Source organism: Pygocentrus nattereri, chromosome 23 (genome assembly GCF_015220715.1).
Source record: "Pygocentrus nattereri isolate fPygNat1 chromosome 23, fPygNat1.pri, whole genome shotgun sequence".
NCBI classification, from domain to species: Eukaryota; Metazoa; Chordata; class Actinopteri; order Characiformes; family Serrasalmidae; genus Pygocentrus; species Pygocentrus nattereri.
The window spans coordinates 33,404,355-33,414,146 of record NC_051233.1 but is presented as its reverse complement, the minus strand read 5'-3'; positions in this window follow the sequence as shown (position 1 = coordinate 33,414,146).

The window sequence follows — 9,792 nt, the reverse complement described above, 5'->3', positions numbered from 1 at the left end:
TGCTCACAGCCCAACACCGTGCAGGACGCTTGGCATTTGCCAGAGAACACCAGGATTGGCAAATTCGCCACTGGCGCCCTGTGATCTTCACAGATGAAAGCAGGTTCACACTGAGCACACGTGACAGACGTGACAGAGTCTGGAGACGCCGTGGAGAGCGATCTGCTGCCTGCAACATCCTTCAGCATGACCGGTTTGGCAGTGGGTCAGTAATGGTGTGGGGTGGCATTTCTTTGGGGGGCCACACAGCCCTCCATGTGCTCGCCAGAGGTGGCCTGACTGCCATTAGGTACCAAGATGAGATCCTCAGACCCCTTGTGAGACCATATGCTGGTGCGGTTGGCCCTGGGTTCCTCCTAATGCAGGACAATGCTAGACCTCATGTGGCTGGAGTGTGTCAGCAGTTCCTGCCAGATGAAGGCATTGAAGCTATGGACCGGCCCGCCCGTTCCCCAGACCTGAATCCGATTGAGCACATCTGGGACATCATGCCTCACTCCATCCACCAACGCCACGTTGCACCACAGACTGTCCAGGAGTTGGCGGATGCTTTAGTCCAGGTCTGGGAGGAGATCCCTCAGGAGACCATCCGCCACCTCATCAGGAGCATGCCCAGGCGTTGTAGGGAGGTCATACAGGCACGTGGAGGCCACACACAGTACTGACCCTCATTTTGACTTGTTTTAAGGACATCACATCAAAGTTGGATCAGCCTGTCGTGTGTTTTTCCACTTTAATCTTGTGTGTGACTCCAAATCCAGGCCTCCACTGGTTAATACATTTGATTTCCATTGATTTTTGTGTGATTTTGTTGTCAGCACATTCAACTTTGTACAGAACAAAGTATTCAATGAGAATATTTCATTCATTCAGATCTAGGATGTGTTATTTGAGTGTTCCCTTTATTTTTTTTTGAGCAGTGTATATATTGGTCAAAGAATGTTGGAGATGGAGCTGCCGGGTAGAAGGAGAAGAGGTAGACCTCAGAGAAGGTTTATGGATGTAGTGAAGGTGGACATGGAGATGGTTGGTGTGAAAGTAGAGGAGGCAGTGGATAGGGCAAGATGGAGGCAGATGATCCGCTGTGGCGACCCCTAAAGGGAGCAGCCAAAAGAAGAAGATTATATATATATATATACAGTCATGGCCAAAAGTTTTGAGAATGATACAAATATTAATTTTTACAAAGTCTACTGCTTCAGTTTTTATGACAATTTGCATATACTCCAGAATGTTATAAAGAGTGATCAGCTTAACAGCAATTAATTGCAAAGTCAATATTTGCCTAGAAAATGAACTTTATCCCCCAAAACACATTTCAACTTCATTGCAGCCCTGCATTAAGAGGACCAGCTAACATCGTTTCAGTGATTGCTCCATTAACACAGGTGTGGGTGTTGATGAGGACAGGGCTGGAGATCAATCTGTCATGATTAAGTAAGAATGACACCACTGGACACTTTAAAAGGAGGCTGGTGCTTGGCATCATTGTTTCTCTTCTGTTAACCATGGTTATCTCTAAAGAAACACGTGCAGTCATCATTGCACTGCACAAAAATGGCCTAACAGGGAAGAGTATCGCAGCTAGAAAGATTGCACCTCAGTCAACAATCTATCGCATCATCAAGAACTTCAAGGAGAGGAGGTTCCATTGTTGCCAAAAAGGCTCCAGGGCGCCCAAGAAAGACCAGCAAGCGCCAGGACCGTCTCTTAAAAGTGTTTCAGCTACGGGATCGGGCTACCAGCAGTGCAGGGCTTGCTCAGGAATGGCAGCAGGCAGGTGTGAGTGCATCTGCATGCACTGTGAGGCGGAGTCTCTTGGAGCAAGGCCTGGTCTCAAGGAGGGCAGCAAAGAAGCCACTTCTCTCCAGAAAAAACATCAGGGACAGACTGATATTCTGCAAAAGGTACAGGGAGTGGACTGCTGAGGACTGGGGTAAAGTCATTTTCTCTGATGAATCCCCTTTCCGATTGGGACATCTGGAAAACAGCTTGTTCGGAGAAGACGAGGTGAGCGCTACCACCAGTCTTGTCTCATGCCAACTGTAAAGCATCCTGAAACCATTCATGTGTGGGGTTGCTTCTCAGCCAAGGGAATCTGCTCTCTCGCAGTCTTGCCTAAAAACACAGCCATGAATAAAGAATGGTACCAGAATGTCCTCCGAGAGCAACTTCTCCCAACCGTCCAAGAGCAGTTTGGTGATCAACAATGCCTTTTCCAGCATGATGGAGCACCTGGCCATAAAGCAAAGGTGATAACTAAATGGCTCAGCGAACAAAACAGAGATTTTGGGTCCATGGCCTGGAAACTCCCCAGATCTTAGTCCCATTGAGAACTTGTGGTCAATCATCAAGAGACGCGTGGACAAACAAAAACCTACAAATTCTGACAAAATGCAAGCATTGATTGTGCAAGAATGGACTGCTATCAGTCAGGATTTGGTCCAGAAGTTGATTGAGGTCATGCCAGGGAGAATTGCAGAGGTCCTGAATAAGAAGGGTCAACACTGCAAATATTGACTTGCTGCATTAACTCATTCTAACTGTCAATAAAAGATTTTGTTACTCATATGCTTGCAATTATATTTCTGTATGTGATAACATCTGACAAACATAAAAACCAGAGGGCAGCAGATCATGTGAAAATATAATATTTGTGTCATTCTCAAAACTTTTGGCCATGACTGTACACACACATAGATATAGGGTGAGAAGTTAGGTCATCTGGGAGGGACTCGGAGTAGAGCCGCTGCTTCTTCACGTCGAAAGGAGCCAGCTGAGGTGGTTCGGGCATCTGGTTAGGATGCCTCCTGGACGCCTCCCTCGGGAGGTGTCACGGGCAGGTCCACATGGTAGGAGACCACAGGGAAGACCCAGGACACGCTGGCATGACTATATCGCCCAGCTGGCCTGGGAGTGCCTCAGATTCCCCCTTGGAGAGCTAATGGAAGTGGCTGGGGAAAGGGAGGTCTGGGCCTCATTGCTTAGGATGCTGCCCCGCGACCCGAGCCCCGGAGAAGCGGAAGATAATGGATGGATATATAGATAGATAGAGGACTCTTACCTATGGTTCCATTGACTCACATTCAAAGTATTCAAGTATTTCTCTTCTCCTGTAAAGTCACAATTGTGGACAATCTTCAGACAGCAGCGACATGTATTCCAGATTATACAAGATACAGTAGAAGTTGTCAGTCTATATGTGCAGGTAAATATAGTCTAGAAGTTACAGTAAGATCGGAGTGAGTCTGAGGTGTGTGTCGTGTATGGAGATCATGATGGTTAATATTTAATAAGTTATATTTTTCCCCTCAAATACGTTAAACTGTGCAGACAATTGGCGTATTTAGGTTTCCTGTAAAGTACATGCATCAGGCTTCAGTCCTCGTGGGCCAAAACACTGCAGACTTCAACCTCATTAAACACAGCTGATTCAGTTCATCAGCCAATTACCAAGACCTTCATGAACTGAATTCAGAGCGATAGATGAAGGTAAATGCTGATCTCTGCAGTGCTTTGGCCCCAAAGGTCCCTGCTTTGACCTGCCTGCTGTAGAGGATGTCTGCTTTCCTATTTGGGGGGTGGGATGTAGCATTTGTCCCCAAAGAGTGGGGGTGTTGGTGGTGGTAGTGTTGCCCAAGGTATGTTGGTCCAGAAAAAAACCCACCAAAACTCAGACGACACGGTTTGTACGTGCATGCCTGATGTAGAATAACCTCCCGTAATATTCAATAAAAGCTTAACAATATAAAACGTTCCTACTGAGGGGCACATGCTGAGTAATCTGCCTACGAGCCGCTTTGACTGCTGTGTTGCAGGTTGTTGTAAAGCCACTTTAATCGGGTTTAAAATGTCTTTTACTTTTACCTTCTATACATATTTTATATACATTTATATAGTATATAAGTATTAGTAAGTACTTGTCAAATCTTATGGCAGGAATTTTACGATATTGTTTACTATAAGAATTTAAAGCATGATATTTATCGTTGAGGATGTTCTTGGTCAGATATACCTCGAGACCTGCACTCAGCAGATAAACCAGGATTGTTTAAGGCTTGTTTAATTGCTGAATCTGTGTAAAAATGTTTTGTATTTTGGAGAGTAAACACACCATTAAGTAAACAAAAATAAAAAGTGTAAGGTGAATGTTTTTGTTGTTCCCAAAGAGCTTCAATAAATACGTTCTGTACACTTTCTTCGCAACCAAAAAATATTGATATCAAACTTGATTTTACAAAGATTTGATCGTGAATCTTTGGGAAACTATTCAGGGGTGTCATAAAATCTCCCAATTTCGCCTCGATTCAGTTTGATCATACCGAATCACAGCAAAATAATGCTGAGCAGTGCACAAATGTAATAGGAGTAACACTGAGCATTATATTAGGAAAACTTGTTCACTTAGTAATTCATGCAATTATGTAACACAAGTTTTGTTCCCAGCTTTTTAATGTTATGTTCCAATTGCTTATGTCTAAAACAAATTAAAAATGGCTTACATTCATCATAAACTTCGCTAAACATGTGTATGTATGTAGCAGCAAATAGTAGAATTATGTCTGGGTGTATATATGTATATGGATAGATATGTGAATATGTATATGTATGTATATCTGTATAATTTTTTTTTTCCCTTCTCTTTTTTTTTTTATTTACTTATTTATTTATTTTTATTTAGTTGTCTGTTTATTTACTTATTTTATTTGTTTTTTCTTTCTTTTTTTTATTTTATTTATTTTTTTATTTTATTTTTTTCTATTTATTTATTTACTTATTTAATTATCATTATTATGATTTATTATTATTATTATCTTTTTTTTTTCTTTTCTTTTTTTTTTCTCTTTCCTCCCTTCTTCTCTTTCTTTCCTGTCCTCTTTTATTGCCTGTCAGGCCTGGCCAAACAAATAAAATACAAACTTTAACAAGAATAGTCTTTAGTAACCTATAGAGCTTTTTCTTGTGAAAACAAATATGTTTGGTACATCAGTACATTCGGATTACCATTCCGATTGCAAAAATGGCCAGACATGACAGGTTAAAAAAAAAAATCAGAAACTTCGCTTTTGTGACCACGGCAACGAAAATTATGAATTTTTATTATAGAAACAGACGATTTTGCATCTTCTCATTTATACAGTCAAACTAAGAACACTATAGGCATTGTGACTTGGACGCTTTCATCTAATAAGTTCCATTGCTTGAGCCTTGATGTCAGAAGCTCAGCGTTGGACTTGGTGAGACCAAGTTTCTCTGATCAGATCGTTGAGGTCTTTTTGGTTAGGGTAGTATGGCTTCCGCTCCTCATCTGCACATGAAGAGAAATCGTGATCTTCAGCATCTTCCTGGGTGTCTGACCTGCTGCTTTCTTCTGAAGGTGGTGTTGCTCTGTCTGGAGGTGTTGGTACAGGAAGTTCAGGGCAGTGTGGTACTGGGGCAATAGATGAAGGAATGTCAGGATACGTTACAGGCGTGGCATTTTTGCCAGTGCGACGTTTGGAAGGGTCCACCATGCAGAAGTAGCAATTTGTTGAGTGATCAGTCGGTTCACGCCAAATTCTTGGGACAGCAAAATGCGTGGCTCTCTTCTCTCCCCTGTACCAACCTATAAGCAAACAAAATAAAATTTGGATTGAGAACTTGATTTAGGCCTATTTCACACTAATGACTAGTGGTATGTGCGACATTAACACAGTTTGAAATCTGTTATATACCAAACAATAAAATATATCTGTATATATTTGATATATTTAACTACAACATGTGAAAAGGTGTTAATTAAAGCTCTTTTAAACTTGAACTGATTTAAAAATTTAGCAAAATAAACATTTTAATCTGCTATTTAAGAGAGTATCATTTATCCGCTTACCTTCAAGAGTTTTCTTGCAGTGCTCACATGTGAAATGAGGAGCCCATGGTTTGTCTTGGTCACCAACAGGCATGCCGAAGTATGCTTTGTAGGCCTCACACATCTTAGCAGATCTTCCACAGAGGACTTTTTCGCTCTTGTCTTTATAAAACGGCCACATACATAGCAAAATGCGTCTGGATGTATGCAACCTCTTGATGCCATCTAAATGGACTAAGTTGCTGTGTACTGTAAGGAAAAAGGATGTCTCTCCAAACTCGATAAAAATGGTCAATATTTATTCCATGCAGCATCAAAGTACAAGCGTGTACTGAGGATTCAGCAGAGCAAGACTGATCACCCGGTAGCAGAGTAACACACAATATATACATTTGAATGTAGTGGTCCTTCCTAAGCTCCTCCTGTAATGGGTGTGGGGTGAAGTGTGAATACTGTCGTTATCAGAATCTGAATAGAGAATGAATTCACACCTGTCTGTCCAGGTCAATTCCCCTTTGTCTGTGATGGCTGTTGCCCACTTACTATGCATTCCCAATCAATTAGATCATGTCTCTCCGTCTCTCAGGAAGGGCTATAGTGGCCCTATATAACTGTAGTTATACAGCTACCTACAATTCTGTACAGTCCCAGAAAGTTCTAGATAATTGTGGACAGTTCTAGAAACTTCTTGATAGTTCTCACAATTCCAGAAGCTTCTTAAGTATCTTGAAATATGGCGAATATCCTTAAAAATAGATCAATTTCAAAATATCATTGTGCTGACCACAAAAGCAAAGTTTACAGGGAATAATAACTTTTTTCTATTCATTTAGGGTCCAAACAATCAGGAAAACACACTTAACAACTGGGAACAACATTTTTTTTGTTACATGGTGCGAAGCAGCCAATAGTGTTTCAGCTGTGCAGGACATGAAATCATGCAGACTCTGACATGCAGCTTCTGATAATGTTCACATCGGCCATCGTAATGGGGGAAAAATGTGATCTCAGTGATTTTGGCTGTGGAGTGATTGGGGCCAGATTGTTTCAGTACTTCTATAACTGCAGATCTGCTGGAATTTCCACGCATAACAATGCAAGCAAAAAACGTCCAGAAAGCATCAGTTCTATGGACAGAAACACCTTGTTGGCTAGAGTGGTCAGCAGAGAATGACCAGTCTGGGTCGCGGTGACAGAAAAGCTGAGGTAACTCAGACAATCACTCTGTACAGCTGTGCTGAGCGGGAAAGCATCTCAGAAAGCACAGCACATCGAACCATGAGGTGGATGGGCTACAACAGCAGAAAAGCACGTCGGGTTCCACTTCTATCAGCTTAGAACAGAAAGCTGAGGCTGCATTGGACACAGACTCACCAACACTGGACAGTCGAAGACTGAAAAAAACAGCCTGGTCTGATGAATCTTGATTTCTCCCGAGGATCATAGATGTTAGGGTCCACCAACAAAACGACATTGCCGTTTTGGTGACTGATGTTAGCAAACTTCATCCAATGGAACAATGTCTACGATGCCAGGTGGACCAGCTCAGAAGGGAGAACCACCACAGTCACCCCACCATTGCATTAGCTATCTCAGTGGTTAGGCAATGATTTCAACTAAATGTGGTTGGTGCCATTAGTCAGGTGTCTAACAAAACAGGTCTATTAAAAGGGAAAATAACACAAATATAGTCTATGGCCACGTGGCTGCTGCTGCATCTGAAATGCAGTGGGGAGGGGTTGGGACAGTGTCCACCCCTGCCTGCTCTCGGCCACATGTAAAGAATGCATGTGTTAATATATCTGCTAATACAAACTGTCAGCTCAACCTCCTGCCTGCACACTCCAGCAACCATCCCCCTCCTCAAATCTGTGCCTTACAACAACCCAGGTGAGTAAAAAAACTCAGAAAGATCAAAGTGAGGAACGCTGTGGGTCTGGATAGCATCAGCTCCAGGCTCCTGAAGTCCTGCGCAGATCAGCTGTGTGGGATATTTGAACACACGTTCAACATGAGCCTGAAGCTCAGGAAGGTACCACAACTGTGAAAACATTTTGTATGGTACCGGTGCCGAAGACGCAGCAACCAGGACCTCAGCAGCTACAGGCCGGTGTCACTGACGTCACATCTGATGAAGATGCTAGAGAGGCTGGTCCTTGTGCATCTCTGCCCTCTGGTTAGCTCATCTATGGACCCACTCCAGTTTGCCTATCAACCTGACATTGGAGTGGATGACGTGGTCATACACCTCCTACACAGAGTTCTTTCTCACCTGGAGAAGCCTGGGAGCTCTGTGAGAACCATGTTCTTTGATTTCTCCAGTGCTTTTAACACCATACAGTCCAGGCTCCTGATGGACAAGCTGGAGAACACGGGGTGGATCACCACCTATCAAACTGGATTCTGGACTATCTCACCAATCGACCGTAGTATGTGAGGGCACGGGACAGTGTGTCTGGCATGGTGTTCAGCAGCACAGGGGCCCCGCAAGGAACAGTCCTGGCACCGTTCCTCTTCACCCTGTACAGCTGACAGCAGACTTCATGTACAGCTGACCAACCGCCATCTACAGAAGTTCTCTGATGACTCAGCAATCACTGGACTCATTACAGATGAGGACAACAGAGAGTACAGAGAACTGACCCAGGACTTTGTGGACTGGTGTCTGAGGAACCATCTCCTGATCAGAGAGATGGTGGTGGACTTCCACAGACGCAGTCACCTCCATCCACCAGTGAACATTCAGGAAAGGGACATTGAGAGGATGGACTCTTATAAGTAGGTGGGAGAGAGGAGGATGTTAGCCAGACTAGCAGCCGTGCTGGCAGCACTGGGCAGCACCTTCAGTGACCGGCTGCTTCACCCCAAGTGTCCATCGGAGGCCACCGCAGGTACAACCAGCACTGCTCCCAGTAGAACCCCCTCCACCACCACTGGACCTCCTACAGAACATACTGTGGTCTCATCACCTTTTTGTAAACACTGAGCTTTTTACCATGGTTTATATTGTAACTCCTCACCGTCCCATGTGTGATATAAACCAGTACCTCACACTCCGTGTGAATTTCAGGCAAAATATCCTTACAGTGTAAATATTTTAGCTCTTTATTTTGTTATTCTTTGTGAAGGATAGAGTTTATATGTTTATCTTATTTTTATGTTTTAATATAAACTGTCTAAACAGTAACAAGTAACACTGTAAAAACCTTGTTAACAAAGTGAATTACTTGCTTGTTTATTCTCTTCTTGTTACTTCTTTTCTTTTTCTCGTTGCTGTCCCTTTGGCTGCCGTAACACTGAGAATTCCCCGCTGTGGGACTAATAAAGGATCTTATCTTAAACGTTCCTCACTGTTCAGTTTAGACCACAAGCTCTCAGTCCTGCTCCTGGATTCCCTCACGTCTGCTCATCACCTGCCCCTTCCTGAGGTTAAATGAGGGCGTGGTACTCTGGTTTGGGCCGTTCTAAAACGATGCTTAAAATATCAGGTTCAGCTCCAAAAGTCAGGATGTAAATGTACAGAGCTGAGCCAAGATTAACACTTTTCCCTCAGGATTCTCTGAATTTTCATTTGATCCTGTTTCTTTGTCAATCTGTAAAACATCTCGCACAAAACCACCTTTCAACATTTTTAACATAAAACAATGTTTTTAAGAGGTGTGACTCAGGAATTCATATAAAACAGATTCATGTTTACTTTTTATTTCATTAACATTAAACTACATTTAAAATATATATATTTTAATTCATTTGTCACAGATATTTTGGGCTCTGGTGTTTTCAGGAGAGTGCTGGACTGAGGAATCGTCCACCAACCAAGAACGTCCAGCCAACAGCGTCCTGTGGGCAGCGCCCTGTGACCACTGATGAAGGACTAGAGGATGACCAACACGAACTGTGCAGCAGCAGATGAGCTGTCGTCTCTGACTTTACATCTACAAGGT